The 17,834-nt window shown below is 37.5% G+C and overlaps 1 protein-coding gene across 1 annotated transcript in view; it reads left to right on the top strand.

The window, feature by feature from the left end:
* The window catches only part of CLIC4 (chloride intracellular channel 4), an 83,805-nt gene that overhangs the window by 21,695 nt on the left and 44,276 nt on the right, over nt 1-17,834 (top strand). The window lies entirely within an intron of this gene.

Below are 17,834 nucleotides of genomic sequence, written 5' to 3'. Positions count from 1 at the left end.
AGAATGAAGCTTAGCCATTGAAAAAGTTTGAGATACATTTTTTTGTATGTGACCAAAGTGAGACTATGTAATTGTACAGGGCACCTGTTTCTTTTTTTAAATAATATAATCATGCCTTAATATAATAAACATTAATTAGTTTTCTGTGTTCCTGAAATTAACTCATTTAAATGTCACACATTCAAATTCTACATAGTTTTATCTGAAAATGTCTTGATTTCACTTCCATTCTTTAAAGATATTTTTGTGGGATGTAAGATTTTGGGGTGATTTTTATTGTTGTTTTTATTTCAGTATTTTAAAAATGTAGTTCCATGTTTTCTGGCCTCCATTATTTCTGATGAGAATTCAGCTGTCATTTGAATCATTATTCCTTTGTATGCAGTGTAGTTTTTTTTTCTAGTTACATTTAGGATTGTCTCTTTTTGCTTTTTAAGCATTTTAATTATGGTATACCTAGGTGTGACTTACTTTATATTATTCCTACTTGATGTTAATGAAACTTCTTGAATCTGTAAATTTGTCTTAATTTGGGAAAAGTTCAGCTGTTATTTCTTGAAAATTTTTTGCCTCATTCTCTCCTCTCCTTCTGAGACTCTATTTAAATATATAGACCTTTTGAGGGCTTCCCTGGTGGCGCAGTGGTTGAGAGTCCGCCTGCCGATGCAGGGGACACGGGTTCATGCCCCAGTCCGGGGAGATCCCACATGCTGCGGAGCGGCTAGGCTCGTGAGCCATGGCCGCTGAGCCTGCGTGTCCAGAGCCTGTGCTCCGCAATGGGAGAGGCCACAACAGTGAGAGGCCCGCGTACCGCCAAAAAATATATATATATATAGACCTTTTGATCTTTTTGTAGGTGTTTGAGGCTCTGTTGATTTTTTTCACTTGTTTGTTTCTATCTCTTCTTCAGATTGAGTAGTTTCTTGCATCTGTCTTCACATTCATAGACTCTATTCTACTGTTAAGCTCATCTTGTGGTTTTTAAAACTTTTCAGATATTGCATTTTTTAATTCTAGAATTTTACATTTTATTTTTTTTTTGTGGTTTCTCTCTACTGAGATTTCCTATCTTTATCATGAGCTTATTTTCCTTTGTGTCCTTGAACATAGTTATAATAACTGCTTTAAAAATCCTTGTCTGCAAAATGCAGCATCTAGGTCTGTTTAGCGTGTATCTCCTTGATTATTTTTTCTCTTGAGAATCGGTCATGTTTTCCTGTTTTTATGGGGAATCATTTGGATTGTATTCTGATATTGTGAATGATAAGTTGTATCAGTAGAAACTTTGGATTTTGTTATGTTCTTCTGAAGAGTATTGGTCTATCTTTCTTTCTCTCTCTTTCTGTCTCCCTTTTCTTTTTCTTCCCTCCCTCCCTCCCTTCCTTCCTTCCTTCTCTTTCCCTTTCTTTCTTTCTTTCTTTCTTTCGTTCTTCCTTCCTTCCTTCCTTCCCCTTCCTTCCTTCCTTCCTTCCTTCCTTCCTTCCTTTCTTTCTTTCTTTCTTCTCTCTTTCTCTCTTTCTCTCTTTCTCTCTCTCTCTCTCCCTCTCCCTCTCCTGAACTCAAACTGAAAAACTCTCCTCTGGTGGGTGGCAGCTCAAATTTCAGTTCAGTTCTTTTAGTTGGCCTACTTGGAATCTGCCCTGTGCATATGTACGCCAGGGATCAGCCAGATATCTGGAGAGAGTTTTGTGCAGAGTTTAGGGCTCCCCCTCTCTGGTTCTCTTTTTTGTGGTGTTCGACATTATTTTCTGGTGGTGATGGTTTCTCTAAACTCTGTCCTTTGGTTCAAGCCAGCAGGACTGTGAATCGTTCATTGGAATTTTAGCTGCCCTGCATGGCACAAGGTTAAAAGATAAAAATTGGGGAAACTTGTCCAGTGTATTTCCCTTGCAGTTATCAACTCCATCCAACATCTGCTTGCTTATGTTCATTCTCCAGTGTAGTTCACCCCAAGTGGTTTTTCTTTTTGTCTAGATGTTATCATTTTTATGGGGGCAAAGGGTTGATCTTATGGGAACTACTTGGCCATACTAAAAGCTTCAAATTGATTTTTAAAATTAACTTTATAATTTTGGAATAGTTTTAGATTTATAGAATATTTGCAAAAATAGTATAGAGTTCTCGAATTGATTTTAAATGAAAATATTTCTAAAATTTACTAATATTTCCTTGACTTCTTAAAATCCTGAACGTAACTGTCCGTGTCAGCATTCTGAATACAAATTCAGTAATGCAATGATGGCCTAAGGAACTATTGAGGTATGTAAGACTATTTTTGCCTTTCTGCTAAATGGCCTCAGCGGTTGTGCTTTTTGAATCTCCTGTGTGTATGCATGCATGGGTGCGTGTGTGTTTCTGTGTGTTTTCTGTCTTCCTTTGTCAACTGGTCTCTATTGATGCAGCCCATTTCCTTTAATTTTCTATTGTAATCTTTTGTGCTTTGGGTAAGCCAGATAAACAAACTTGTTAAAGTTTGTTTGAAATAAGAGTAAATAATTTCTGAGAGTTTGAATGTTGAGTTGATGAGTCAGGTACATGACCTTTAGTACATGGTCTTGGTGACATACGTTAGTGTTTGTTGTTCAGAGGCTTTTTCTCTAGCCATGTGCTGTCTAGTATGATATGTGGCTAGCCATATGTGGCTATTAAGTGCTTGTTTGAATTGAGATGTACTCTAAGTATAAAACATATACCAGATTTCAAAGATTTAGTACAAAGAAAAGAATGTAATAACTTTATGTTGATTATATGTTCAAATGATGATATTTTAGATATATTGAATAAAATATTTAAATTAATTTCACTTTTTTTTTTCTTTTTAAAATATGGCTGCTAGAAAATTTAAATAACAATTCTGGATCACATTGTAATGGTTGTGGTTCAGGTAACTTATCTTACTTGATAATAGTCGTGTCCATCTGAGTGAGTTGGTGGTTGTACCACACAAATCATGAGACTAACAGGTACAATTCCAGCATTTCCTTCTTATCTTGGTGTTAGAAACTGTAAAAGCGGTTAATAGCATGGACTTAGAGTTCAGACTTCAGTTTTACCACTCCTCAGTTGTGTGACCTATGGCAGGTTACTCAGTTTCTCTAAATCTCAGTTTCCTTGTTTGAAATATGAGGAAAACAATACCTAACTTCATGTGGGTATTGTGAGGATTAATGTATCTATATAAAGCCCTTTCAAATAGTGCATGTTGAGTGAGAAATCAGCTGCTAAATTAAACACTGGCTATTAACTTGTTTGCAGGCAATTTTGGCAGCATTTTCATTTATTGTAGTTGATTCTTATAGGGAGTAGAGTCAAGGTCGATCCAGACAATAAAAAGGGTTATACCTTTGCTATCTTTTTTTTCTTTCTTATCGTGCAGTATTTTTAGTTATATGGGTTATAATTTGTTCTGAAGAGGTAATAGACTTTGTTCCTCCTATTTTAGGCTTTTGATGAGTGAATGTAAACATTCCAGCAGAGCTTGTTTTTTCCATTATGGTTCTGTTGTGCTTAGATGGAAAGTCCGGTCATTGTATATCTGGCACTTAGTTTTAACAAACGATTCTGGCTGAAACATTTCAGATTTGATTTTAGTATGGATTAGAGCCTTTGTTTTCATTTTCAGCATACAGTTCAAATATGTAACACAGAACAAAAGTAGTACTTAGTAGAATCTTTTTCAACTGTCATTAATTCCCTGTGTTATTTCCATTAGTAGTTTTTGAGTAACAGCTTTGTATTCAGAATTTCTTTTGAATTCTTCATAGTGCTTGAAAAAAATGCTGTCGTATTTAAACAGCTTAATATTTTGACAGTGATTGGGGCAGGAATAAGATTATCATGTATAAACATTTTCTTTAAAAACTTTCTTAAATCTAAAAAAAAAACAAAACAGTACAGAGGTCTATAAAGTTAATACGCCTGTTTCTACCTTTCCCCAAGTCTGTCCTGAGATATGAGCAATGTTAATTTTGTTTTGTAGCCTCCCACACCTGAGAAATATTTTCAAGCCAAGATTATAGCTCTGCAGTTATCTCTTGGAGGGATTTCTCTTTCTCTCCTTCAGCAAAATATCGGCAGACAAACCCTCTCCTCCATCTTGAGGCTTTTCTCTACCTAGTTGCTCAAACCAGAAATCTAGGAGATACTTGATTTCTTTCTTTCCCTCAGTTACCACATCCAAACCATCCACAACTCTTTAGGATTATACCCTTCCCAGTTCAATTTAATCTATGCATTTCTTTCCATCTTCATTGCCTCTACCTAATCCAAGCCACATTCCACTGGGACTATTACAGTAGGCATCCCAGCTTCCATTATTCATCAGCTCCATGCCCCCAACCTGTTTTCCATATGGTAGCAAGTGTTATTTATTGTCTTAGAATTGAAATCTGATTTTGCCTTCATATACCTCCGCCCACCAAAACCCTTCAGGGGTATCCCATTATCCCATTCTGTGGCATATTCTCCCCTCCCAGCACACACACACACACACACACGCATGCACGCATGTGCGTGCTCCGTGAAGTAAGGAATATATTCTCTACTTGGCACATACTTTGTTACCAAGCACTTACCGTATGCTGAGCAATATTATAAGAGATTTTGATATATTAACATTTAATCTCATAATAATTCTGTGAAGTAGGTATTATTCCCATATTACATATGAGGAAGCTGAGTTCCAGAGAGGTTAAGTGCCCAATATCATACAGGTGGTTAAGATGAACCCATATATCAGCCCAGGCTTTCAGCCTTCAGAATCCTTGCTGTTAACCATTGTGTTGAATGATTTATTTCTACATAGTAGGTACTTGGTAAACATTTGTTAAGTGAATGAAAAATTATTCCCTCTGTGAATGTAAGTTTGAACTCCTTAATTTGGTCTAGAAAGTCTTTCATGATCTGGCCCCTCCCAATACCACTTTCTCTAGTACTTACAGCAATCTAGTCATACCGGCTCTTTGCGGGGCTGGCTTCGTCTCATTCTTTAGGTCTAAGAGATCTTTTATGACCATCTTATCTAAAGTAGATGCTGCTTGTCATCTCTCTTAGTACTTTGTTTCCCTTTAGGCACTTATTGCAGTTTAAAGTTTTTAACTTGATACATTTATTATCTGTTTCTTCCATAAAAATGAAGGTTTCATGAAGTCAGGTCTTATCTGTCTCATTCACAGCTGTTTCTCCAGTGCCAGCTCCCAGTGCTTGGGAGGATAGTAGGTCCTCAGTAAATATGTATTGAATGTTCAATAAATATATCTGGGTCCTAGGCAAGGAGGTGTATAAAAGGTGTTCTGTGAATGAGGAAATACAGCCCATAGCTTGAACTTCAGTGGCAAGTACTACACAGACCACTGAAATCCTAGAGTGAAGTCTAAACGGCAGCCTATGAAAATAGAATTAATTGTAGACAAACCAGAGCCCTGGTTATTATATCTCCTTTCACTTATATTGAGAGTTTTCTTTTTTCATTCCTTACCACACTTACATATTTTCATTCTTCCTGCTAGTCTTAATTGGAGACAAATAGAGATATTGGTTTGGATACTTATGATTGTAAGTAACAGAAAACTTTGCCCCAAATTGTCTTGAACCACTAAGGCAGCGTATCTAAGAAAGAAGTCTAATAGGAAGACTGGCTCCTTTGTGATTCTTTTGGGTCTGTCCTCTTTTGGTATTGGTTGCAGCCTCAGGCAGTATCAAGTTGGCCACATCAGCCACAGTTTTCTCATCGAAGGGTTTCTTCTTCTGCTGTCTTTATCTTAAGAGTGAGAAACTTTTCTCAGGGGACTGTTTTGTGATTAGAACTGAGTCACATGATTACAGTAGGTCTGTCACTGGCAAGAGGACTGGAACTATCATGACTGGCTTAGAATCAGTCAGGATTTACCCCTAGAATTGGGGATTGGGTTATCATCTCCTGTATCACTTGGGGGAGGGAGGAATGGATTCCTGATAAAAAAAAAGTTGCCAGTTCTATCAGCAAAAGAAAGGGGAGAATGGATCTCGGGCAGGCAACCATCAGATTGTGCTGTGTGGCTTCTGTGTTTGTTAGCTCTACCCCAAGGTGATTTGGAGGCCTAATTAAATTTTTTGAGAAAACTTATTAAATCAGAAAGATTTAACTTAATAAGTTTTTTCTATACTGATAACCTTTTTTTGTAATTCAAAGGCTTTCACTGTTAGTAATCAACAGAAAGCTAATAAATAGTAAGGCATCTGCAGTAGATGAAGTCCTATAGAAAGAAAAAAAAAGTACGGGGTGTCGATAAGTTTGTAGTCTAGTTCAGGAGATACAGTGCAGAGATATGAATATTAAAGTAATAATTCACAGTAGTGATTTAAGAGATCACAAGGCAAGTCATGATTTTTATTTTTTTAATTAGTTTTATTATTTTTTTTTTTGCGGTACGCGGGCCTCTCACCGTTGCGCCCTCTCCTGTTGCAGAGCACAGGCTCCGGACGCGCAGGCTCAGTGGCCAAGGCTCACGGGCCCAGCCGCTCCGCGGCATGTGGGATCTTCCCGGACTGGGGCACGAACCCATGTCCCCTGCATTGGCAGGCAGACTCTCAACCACTGCACCACCAGGGAAGCCCCCATGATTAATTTTTAAAAAATAACATAGAGTTGCTGTTCCCTGGGCGTTTGTAAGAGATGCAGAATCTTGGGCCTCACCCTGGATCTACTGAATAAGAATCTGCATTTTAACAAGATCCTCTGCTGATTTATGTTGACATCAGGGTTTGAAAAGCTGGGCGGGTAATTGGACAGGTAATTGGTTTGGGCTAGAGTGATTTAGAAAGTTCTCTTGGGGGAGAGGCTTGAGCTTGACCAGAAGGGCAGGTGCAGCAGGGGCATTTCCGATGGAGGATAATGTGATTTTAGTCACAAAAGTGTCCAGATTTATGTTGACTATTGTACAGGATGAATGGGAGGGGATAATGGAATAGTAGTATGGACACTCAAGGATATTGGTGGGGAAGGCAATAGGAAAGGAGGAGAGAGACCTTTTTCAAGACCTCATTTTTAAAGGCTATTGTACATGTTTACAAGTTAAAAAAAATTAAATTATTAGCTATATTAGTTGAATCATAATTTGATCACTTACTGAAGGAAACAGAAACAAGCAACCTTTGAAACTTCTGGAATTGAATTGTCACTCCCATTTGACAGGTTTAACTGTGGATAGTTGTGGGAGAGCTTTTTCACTAAACCTTGACATTTAGCTAAAACAATTGGCTAAATTGTGTACCTTAGCTATTTCTTCTAACAGCATTCAAGTAACTTTGCATCTTGATGACTTTAGTAATAACTATAGATTTTAGTGGGTTATTTCAGATAGGTAAGCATGATAAATTTTGGCTGTGCTTTAATTGTTTCCTCCTTGTTTAAAATTTAAGAATAAAGTGAAGAGACATATTTGTATAGTTTTAAATGATTTCTCAATTCACAGTGATTTAGACTAAAGCAAGAGAACATCAAGTCTCCTGTTATAAGTTGAATCACCAACTCAGAGGAGGAGACGTGGCAAGCCCTTAAGACTAAAACTCACAAAATCATGATTTATTGGGGGATGTTTATGAGAAAATGCTAAACAAGTATTATTACAGTTGTGATAAAGTTGGGGGGTATATTTTGAGTTTCACTGTATCCTATAGTGACATTTTTACTTTGTGTATTCTCAAATTTTAAAATTATTCAGATTAAACTTTGGCAGGAACCATGTCTTTTCTTGTTTATCACTGGATTTTCATTGTTTAGTGTAGGTCCTCACTTGGTTGATGAATGATTAAAAAATAAAAATTTTAATTAAAAAAGACTTATCTGCCCTTGGAGATAATACATAAATGACATAATAAAAGTGGGTTTTAATATAGTTAGAAACTATTTAGAATGGAAGTGGAAACTAGATTAATAATTGAAAAAAACTTTATTTGGAAATAATTTCAAACTTACAGACAAGTTATAAGAATAGGAACAGTACAAAGACACCTTTTACCCAGGTTTACCTATTGTTAACATTTTACCCCATTAGCTTTGTTATTTACTCTTTCTCTTGTAAGTTGTGTACATTGTAGCCCTTTACCCCTAAATACTTAAGTGTGCATTCCCTAAGAGTAGGGATATATCTTGTATTACAGCATAACAGTTATTAACTCTGTAAATCAGTCTCCACCATACCCCCCAACCTCCCCTTTCCAGAATAGGAAACTAAGACCCAAAGAGATTAAGTGATTTACCCATGGTTATATAGTTTCTCAGTGGAAAATGCAGCCTATTTCAAGTCAAGTATTGGTTCTCATCCCTAAATCACAGCAGTATCTTTTCTTTTTTTCTCTTGACAAGTCAAATCACTTAACAGTATAATAAACTAATTAAAATTTATAATTGTTCTTCTAAAACCAGATATAACCATCCTGCAGCAAGCATAAAGGACTTGATCTATAAAGGACTCTGGGTCATCATAATTGTCCTTGACATTGTATTTGGTCTTAAGATAAGCTGGGGCATCTCTGGTGGCGCAGTGGTTGAGAGTCCGCCTGCCGATGCAGAGGACACGGGTTCGTGCCCCGGTCTGGGAAGATCCCACATGCCGCCGAGCGGCTGGGCCGGTGAGCCATGGCCTCTGAGCCTGCACGTCCGGAGCCTGTGCTCCGCAACGGGAGAGGCCACAACAATGAGAGGCCCGCGTACCGCAAAAAAAAAAAAAAAAAAAGAATAATAAAAAAATAAAGAAACATTAATGCTATATTGTTTTGCACTAAAAGGTACTTGCCTCTGCTTCTTAGTTTTTGTGGAATGAGAGTGTTCTTGAATTTGAGTGTCTAGGTTTTAAGGGGCTCTAGGCTAGTTTGGTTTAAGTCACTTGGCTTTTGCCAAGTGTGCGGCAAGGTAGCATAGTGTGGCATTACTTAAGAGTATGAGAGGAGGCTGTTATTTATCAAATCTGGCCCCAACAAATGGTGACTAGGTTGCTGGCTTACAAAGAGCAGAGTCCAGAAGGCATCATGAGGAATTCAGAGTTTAACCATGGAGTAAACATCTTTCCAGTCTTTTTTTTTTTTTTGGCATGTTTTTCCTCCATGTCAGTGTTTACCAAAATATGGTCTGCCTACCAAACGCATCAGAATTAGAATTGTTTGGAGAGCTTGTTAAAAATTGCAGATTCCTGAACCCTACCACAGACATACTGAATCAGTGTCTGGAGGTGAGACCTGGTAATCTGTGTTTTAAACCCATTTCCTTATGGATTTTTATGTATCCTAAGAGTTCTAGAATCCTGCTCCTATGTAGGTGTCTTTCGTTTTCAGGGCTTTTCCACATTCATTCTATAACTTGTGTTTTACTTAATTTTCATATGTTTAGGGTGGGAAGGTTTTTGATTGCTTGCTTTTTTGTTGTTAAATGAAAGATTCATGTGCATGGTACAAATATCAAAAAGTATGAAAGTGTATACAATGCACAGTTCCCTCCCCGTTCCCCTGTTTTAGAGCATTGTGCTGTTCTGAGCCCTTTAATATAGTAATTCATTCAGTTCTTCCAAACAATCCAGTGAGGTAGGTCATGTCACTGTTCCCATTTTATAGAAGACAAAAACAGGCCCAGAGAGGTTAAATCACTTTTTCAAAGTTACACAGCTAGGAAGTGCTGGAATTGTCTGGGAGTCTGGCTCTTAACTCTTAACCACCATCCTCTGCTGAGTGAGAGGATATAAGGATTAACTAGATTAACACATGTGAAGAGCTTGTTTTGGGAGAGTATAGAGTTCATCTTCAACATGGTAAATGTTTCATATGAACTCTAACAGCCTACCCTGGAGTTTCATCTAAGCCTGGTATCTAATCCTTATGTAATTTCGAACTAATCAGTTCTCTAAATTGCACAGGCTGTCTTCTGGAGAGTAGACTTCATGAATTGGTGATACTGAACAAGAAAATGGTAGCAACTGAGGTCCTTTCAGTGTCCTGTCATTGGCTGTCTGTCTTTTATTTACATAAAATACATCCCAGGCAGAGCTTGGGATACGGTAATTCTTCCATTACATATCCTTTGCTTTATTTATAGAATTATTTCTATGATATGGTTATGGCCAGGAAACAGTGATACATTCTTTACATGGCCAGAGATTTTTGACACCTTCTCAAATAGAGGATATCTTTGCTTCACTCCATTTAGTGGACTATTTAAACTTTATATAGACCATATTTCTTAAAGCATTAGGGCATAATATATGTCATTTGGAAGAACTTAACGTAGAAAATACTTAGATTCATTCCCTTCTCTTATTTTCTAAATGGTATAACCTAGGGATTCTAATGACAGTGCTGGAACTGAAGAACCTGTTGTTAGGCCTTGAGTTCTGTGCATGAAGTATCTTTAACGTCAGGTAACATTTACTGAACTCTTACCATGTGCCAGGAACTGTGTGTACCTTAACTGATTTGATCCTCATAATATCACGTAAGTTTCACAATGTTAAGTATTTTACCAAAGGTCACACAGCTAATACTTAGTGAAGTCAGGATTCAAATCCAGATGTCTTGATCTAAACATTGTTATTTCCTCCGTACTCTGCAGACCCTGTAGAAGGATAACAGCTTATTAAACGTGTAGACTCTAAACCTTGGTTCCAGCATGTTTAGCAAAAACTCTGAAGAAATAGATAATAGAAGCCAGGTGACTTCGCCCATTTATTGTGTTGTTTTGTGACTTTTAAGTTAATCTAAATCAAAGGAAGTCATTTTGTGAATTTAGACAGCTAATTTAGATAGAAACCACGTTAAAGGTAAGTGAGCTCTTAAAGTTTTAAAGTTCATTCTTTCAGCTACACACTGTTCTCATACATTCCCTTGAAAATATGTCAAGGAAAATATTGATAAGTTAATGGTCAGGAGTCCATTCTTACCTTCAGGTCCCAGCTTCTCTTTCCCTTCCCCTAGTCATAGTCATCCCTCACCCCCAGTCCCTTAAACACAAAGAAATAAAGAGGACCAAGTTAAAGCTCTCTTTCTAGGGTGTTTTTCTTTTTTTTTAATTTAGTTATTTATTTTTGGCTGCGTTGGGTCTTTGTTGCTGCACTTGGGCCTTCTCTGGTTGCGGTGCATGGGCTTCTCATTGCGGTGGGTTCTCTTGTTGCGGAGCGCAGGCTCTAGGTGCGTGGGCTTCAGTAGTTGTGGCTCGCGGGCCCTAGAGCTCAGGCTCAGTAGTTATGGTGCACAGGCTTAGTTGCTCCAGGCATGTGGGGTCTTCTGGGACCAGGGCTCGAACCCATGTTCCCTGCATTGGCAGGCGGATTCTTAACCACTGCGCCACCAGGAAAGCCCCTCTAGGGTGTTTTAAAATCTGACTATTCTGAAAACTGATTAAACTGGGTTTTCTAAGTGAGCAGTTCCTTAACCTTGAATTAGTAAAACATTAAAATATTTATGGCACCTACCACTGACCCCTGTTCTTCAATGTAGGAGTTAATCAAGTAGTTTCTGAATAAATACTGGTATTAGGCAATTCAAGAATTACAACAGAGGTGGAGCAGGGGAAGGGTGTGGAACAGTGAGTGTATGAGAAGAACCCTAGATAGCAAATTAAACAAAACTACCCCTTTTGTAAGAACAAAACCTAAATGAATGCTAAAATTCATTATTTGTCTGGAATTGGTGGTTATTTCTGTCAGTGGTATTGTTCATGTTTTTACTTTGATTATTTGGATTTTCTAATTTTTAAGAAATATAGACATGTATGTTTTCTGTAATATGAAGTTATAGTTTAAAAACTATGTATTGCAAATTAAAATTGTGTCCGGTATGTGATATTTATACTTGTAATCTGTGTCTATGTATTTTATTTATTTTTTTATAAGATTAAAAAAAATTACATATATATATTTATTTATTTTTGGCTGAGTTGGGTCTTCTTTGCTGCGCAGGCTTTCTCTAGTTGCGGCGAGCGGGGGCTACTCTTCATTGCAGTGCGCGGGCTTCTCGTTGCGGTGGCTTCTCTTGTTGCGGAGCACAGGCTGATGCACGGACTTCAGTAGTTGTGGCATGCGGTCTCAGTAGTTGTGGCACGCGGGCTCTGTAGTTGTGGCTCATGGTCTCTAGAGCACAGGCTCAGTAGTCGCGGCGCACGGGCTTAGTTGCTGCGCGGCATGTGGGATCTTTCTGGACCAGGGCTTGAACCCGTGTCCCCTGCGTTGGTGGGCAGATTCTGTGCCACCAGGGAAGTCCTGAGTCTATGTATTTTAAAAACAGCTTTACTGAGATATAATTCAGATATTATTCAGTTCAGCCATTTAAAGTGTACAATTCAGTGTTTTTTTGGTATATTCACAAAGTTATGCAACCATCACCACAGTCTAATTTTAGAACATTTTTATCACTCCAAAAAGAAACCTTTTACCCATTAGCAATCATTCCCAACTCCCCTTTCTTTCCTCCCCTCTACCAGCCCTAGGCAACTGCTAATCAACTTTATGTCTCTGTGGATTTGCCTATTTTGGACATTTCGTATAAATGGAATCATATAATATATGACCTTTTGTGACTGGTTCCTTTTATTTAGCATAATTTTTCAAAGTTCATACAAGTTATAACATGTATCAGTAATGTATTGCTTTTTATTATCAAATAATATTCCATTTTATGTATATATATCACCTTTCATATATTTTTAATTTTGTTTTTTAATTTTTGTAAATTTTATAGAAATATAGTTGATTTGCAATGTTATGTTAATTTCTGCTGTACAGCAAAATTATTGTTATACATGTATATATTCTTTTTCATGTTCTTTTCCATTATGGTTTATCACAGGATATTGAATATAGTTCCCTGTGCTGTATAGTAGGACCTTGTTGTTTATCCATCCTATATATAACAGTTTGCATCTGCTAATTCCCACTCCTTCCCTCCCCCCCACCCCGCCTTGGCAACCGGAAGTTTGTTCTCTATGTGAGCCTGTTTCTGTTTCATAGATGTGTTCATTTGTGTTGTGTTTCAGGTTTTACATATAAGCGATATCATATGGTATTTGTCTTTCTCTTTCTGACTTATTTTGCTTATCATGATAATCTCTAGGTCTATCCATGTTGCTGCAAATGGCATTATTTCATTCTTTTTTATGGTTTAGTAATAATCCATTGTATTAATTTTGCTTTTCAAATTTAATATATCTGAGAAACCTCCACTTCTGGGAAGATGGATTAGATGGTGGTGGTGAGTTTCCTGGGTTTTTGCTTCATACATCCCAGACTTGGCACTATAGAACCCAGCAACCCAGAAACTCCCAACAATTGTAGACAGAAACAACAACAACAAAAACTCTGACAAAAGGCTGCTCTCTCTAGCCAAAAAACCAGGAAAAGGGGCAGCCTAAGCAGGACAGAAAACTTTCAGACAATAGCTGCTCTATTCCAAACACCACAGGAAAAAATATGGTCCTGTTTTCCACCCATGCCAGCGAAGGCCGAATGGGTTAGCCCTGACTCCACCCTCTGGTGGTGTGATATCATTTAACAAATCCTTTACTGATGGGCATTGGGAGATCCCCAGTGTTTTGCTATTATAAACAACACTTTATTTTTCCTTCCTCTTGTATCCTTGGACATCTGTATAAGTGTTTCTATAGAATAAATTTCTAGACATGAAATTGTTGGGTCAATAGCATACAGTGAAGCCTTCAAAAATGACCATTAGATGACATTAAAATATGGAAATATATAAGAAGTATTAAATTTTCTATCTTCTTTCTGTTGTTCAGATTGGGTAATTTTTATTATTCTGTTTTTCAGTTCACCAATTCTTTCCTCTGTCCTCTCCATTGGCTGTTGAGCCCACCCTCTGAGCTTTTTATTTCAGTTATTGTATTTTTCAGTTCTTAAATTTCTGGTTCTTCTTTGCATCTTGAATTTCCTTGCTGAGGCTATTTTTATGTTTATTTTAAGCTGTTCATAATTGCTCATTGAAGCATTTTTATCATGGCTGCTTTAAGATCTTTGTCAGCTAATTCTAACATTTATGTCATCTTGATGTTGACATCTTTTGATTGCATTTTTTCATTCAGTTTGATATGGTTCTTGGTATGACAAGGGATTTTCAGTTGAAACCTGAACATTTTCTTATTATGTTGTGAAACTCTGGATCTTGTTTAAACCTTCTGTTTAAACTTCTCTGACACTCAAATAAGACTTCTCTGACATTGCTCTGGAGGGGGATGGGAGAGAAGAATGGCAGTGGGAAGGAGAAGCCAGATGGACATAGCCATCCAAGTGGAGATAGAAGTCCAGGTGCCCCACTCGGCCTCCATTGATACCCAAGGTGGGAAGCCTGCTCATTATTGTTGGGCAGGGGTGAGGGTTCCAACTCCCCATGTGTTCACTGACACCCCAGTCGAGGTGGCCTCATTACAGCTGGTTGATGTTGAAAGTCCTGACTACTCTACTAGGCCTCCTCCTCTGACACCCCTCTGCTTCCCTCTCTTCCGACCAAGAAAAAGGGGGGTTTCTCATTACTGGCTGGCAGGGTTTAAAGCCTGGCTCCCTCTTTGGCCTTCTCTGATACCATCCTGGTGGGGGCATTACAGCCTCCAGAGGGTTGATTATATTAGTTTGGGAATAAAATATTTTAAAAAGCTGTATAGTGTGATCACACGTTTAAAAGAAAAAAGTAGTGTGTACATAGAAAATAAAAATCTAGAAGAATAACTAGTGAATGGTTCAAGGGTAGGGGAACTCTGACTTTCTGTAGTGTTTCAGTTTTTATTTTAAAAAGAATAGAGGTAAAAGACCTATACTCAGAAAACTATAAAACACTGATGAAAGACATTGAAGACAACAGAAACAGATGGAAAGATGTACCATGTTCTTGGACTGGAAGAATTAATATTGTTAAAATGACCGTAACACCCAAGGCAATCTACAGATCAGTGCAATCCCTATCAAAATACCAATGGCATTTTCCACAGAACTGAACAAATAATTTAAAAAATTGTATGAAAACACAAAAGACCCCAAGTAGCCAAAACAATCTTGGAGAGAAGAACAGAGGGGGAGAAATCATGCTCCCTGACCTCAGACTATACTACAAAGCTATAATAATCAAAACCGTATGGTATTGGCACAAAAACAAACTTATAGTTCAATGGAACAGGATAGAAATCCCAGAAATAAACCCACGCACCTATGGTCAATTAGTCTACGACAAAGGAGACAAGAATATACGATGGAGAAAAGACAGTCTCTTCAATAAATAGTGTTGGGAAAACTGGAGCCACATGTAAAAGAATGAAATTAGAATATTCTCTAATACCATACACAAAAATAAACTCAAATTGATTAGAAACCTTAAATGTAAGACCAGATACTATAAAACTCCTAGAGGAAAACATAGATAAATGAGGTTTTAAAGTTTTACCTTTAGCATGGATTCTATCTAAATTAGCTGTCTAAATTTATAAAACGGCTTCCTTTGATATAGATTAACTTAAAAGTGACATAGAACACTCTTTGACATAAATTGCAGCAATATTTGTTTGGATCCGTCTACTAAAGCAAAGGAAACAAAAGCAAAATAAACAAACGGGACCTAATGAAACTTAAAGCTTTTGCACAGTGAAGGAAACCAATGACAAAATGAAAACACAACCTATTGAATGGAAGAAGACATTTGCAAATGATATGACCGATAAGGGGTTAATATCCATTAATATACAAAATATATAACCAGCTCATACAACTCAACATTAAAAAACAATCAGATTAAAAAATGGGCTGAAGAACTGAATAGACATTTTTCCAAAGAGGGAATGCAGATGGCCAATAGGCACATGAAAAGATGCTCAACATCACTAATAATCAGGGAAATGCAAATGAAAACCACAATGAGATATCACCTTACACTGGTCAGAATGGCGATCATCAAGAATGCAAATTGCAGATGTTGGCAAGGATGTGGAGAAAAGGGAACCCTTGGACACTATTGGTGGGAATGTAAATTGGTGCAGTCACTGTGGAAAGCAGTATGAAAGTTTCCCCCAAAACTAAAAATTGGACTACTATATGACCCAGGAGTCCCATTCCTGGATGTATATCTGAAAAAGCACAAAAACACTAATTCAAAAAGATACATGCACCTTAATGGTCATAGCAGCATTATTTACAATTGTGATGGTATGGAAATAACCTAAGTGCCCATCAACAGATGAATGGATAAAGAAGATGTGGTATATGTATACAATGGAATACTACTGAGCCATAAAAAAGGTTGAAATTTTGCCATTTGCAGCAACATGGATGGACTTGGAGGGCATTATGCTAAGTGAAATAAGTCAGACAGAGAAAGACAAATACTGTATGATATCACTTATATGTGGAATCTAAAAAATGCAACAAACTAGTGAATAAAACAGAAGAAGCAGACTCATAGATATAGAGCACGAACTAGTGGTTACTAGTGGAGGGGGAAGGGGCAATAGAGTGGTAGGAGTAAAAAAGGGTTATTTTGGGATTATATGAAATCATGTGTGTGAAATTTTTTGAAAATTTTAAAGCAGTATAGAATTTAAAGAATTTCATTTAATAAAAAAAGTTTTAAATGAGTGTATATGTTACTGTTAGAAGCAGTAAAAAAAAGCATACTTTTTTTAGATGCTATGTGTTCATTTTTAACATTAATAAAAACTGGATGCAGAATAAGATACCCTGATTCCCAGTGTAGTATGCTTTCCATTATACCATAATATCCTCCTCACCTCCTCAGTCAGTTGTACCAATAGGTTGTATTTATTGTAATTCATACTGAAGAGAGTAATTTTGATTCTTTAACTTTGTTGAAATGGAATTTTATTAGTACAACTTGGATTAAAGGAGGGAGTTTTTGATTTATGACTACTGGACATCCGAGTTTTTCCACAGTTTCACTCTACTTTATGAAAACATCATCTGGCTAGTAGCCGCCAATTTTCTGGTGCTGTTATGACTTTGGAAAAACTTAATCATGGCAGTACTTCTTATTTGAATTGTCATGAGTTTTAGGAGAGCAGTTAATACAAAGGCGTTTTCCAGATTTATCCTGAGGAGTACACATGCTAAGTTATTTATTTATTTATTTATTTTTGGCTGCGTTGGGTCTTTGTTGCTGCACATGGGCTTTCTGTAGTTGTGGCGAGCAGGGGTTACTCTTCGGTGCAGTGTGCAGCCTTCTCATTTTGGTGGCTTCTCTTGTTGTGGAGCAGGGGCTCTAGGGTACGTGGGCTTCAGTAGTTGTGGCACGCGGGCTCAGTAGTTGTGGTGCATGGGCTTAGTTGCTCCGCAGCATATGGGATCTTCCTGGACCAGGGCTCGAACCTGTGTCCCCTGCATTGGCAGGTGGATTCCCAACCTCTGCGCCACCAGGGGAGTCCCCTGTATTATATTTAATCAGGTAACTGCTTTTATTTTTTTTAACTCCCCTCCATTTCCCTGCTCGTTTAGGAATTAATGACTTTACTAATGTAGCATTTTACTGAAATGCCTTCTGAAGTTTTTGAGACTTACTTCAGGATAATAAACAGTACTTCTACCAGCATCTTTGAGTGACTTGTTGAAAGTTAGTTTCTGGCTCTATTCATAGACTTTATGGTGAAGAGGGCTGTGTTGGCTGCTAGTGAGTGTCAGAATGTTCTCTTCCAGCCTGCTTGCTCGCTCTTTCATTTCCTCCTCCCCCTTCCCTCCTTTTTAAACTTGGGGGGCATACTTGATGGAATTCAAGATTTGTCCCACTCTAATTTTTAGGAAAATTGTGTTATCGTAGAGCTCAGGGAAGTCAACTGCTTCATTTATTAAGTAGGATTACAAATAACTTAT

Source organism: Leucopleurus acutus (assembly GCF_964270905.1).
Source record: "Leucopleurus acutus genome assembly, chromosome: 2".
Classification (NCBI taxonomy): domain Eukaryota; kingdom Metazoa; phylum Chordata; class Mammalia; order Artiodactyla; family Delphinidae; genus Leucopleurus; species Leucopleurus acutus.
This window is presented reverse-complemented; position numbering and strand designations above follow the sequence as displayed.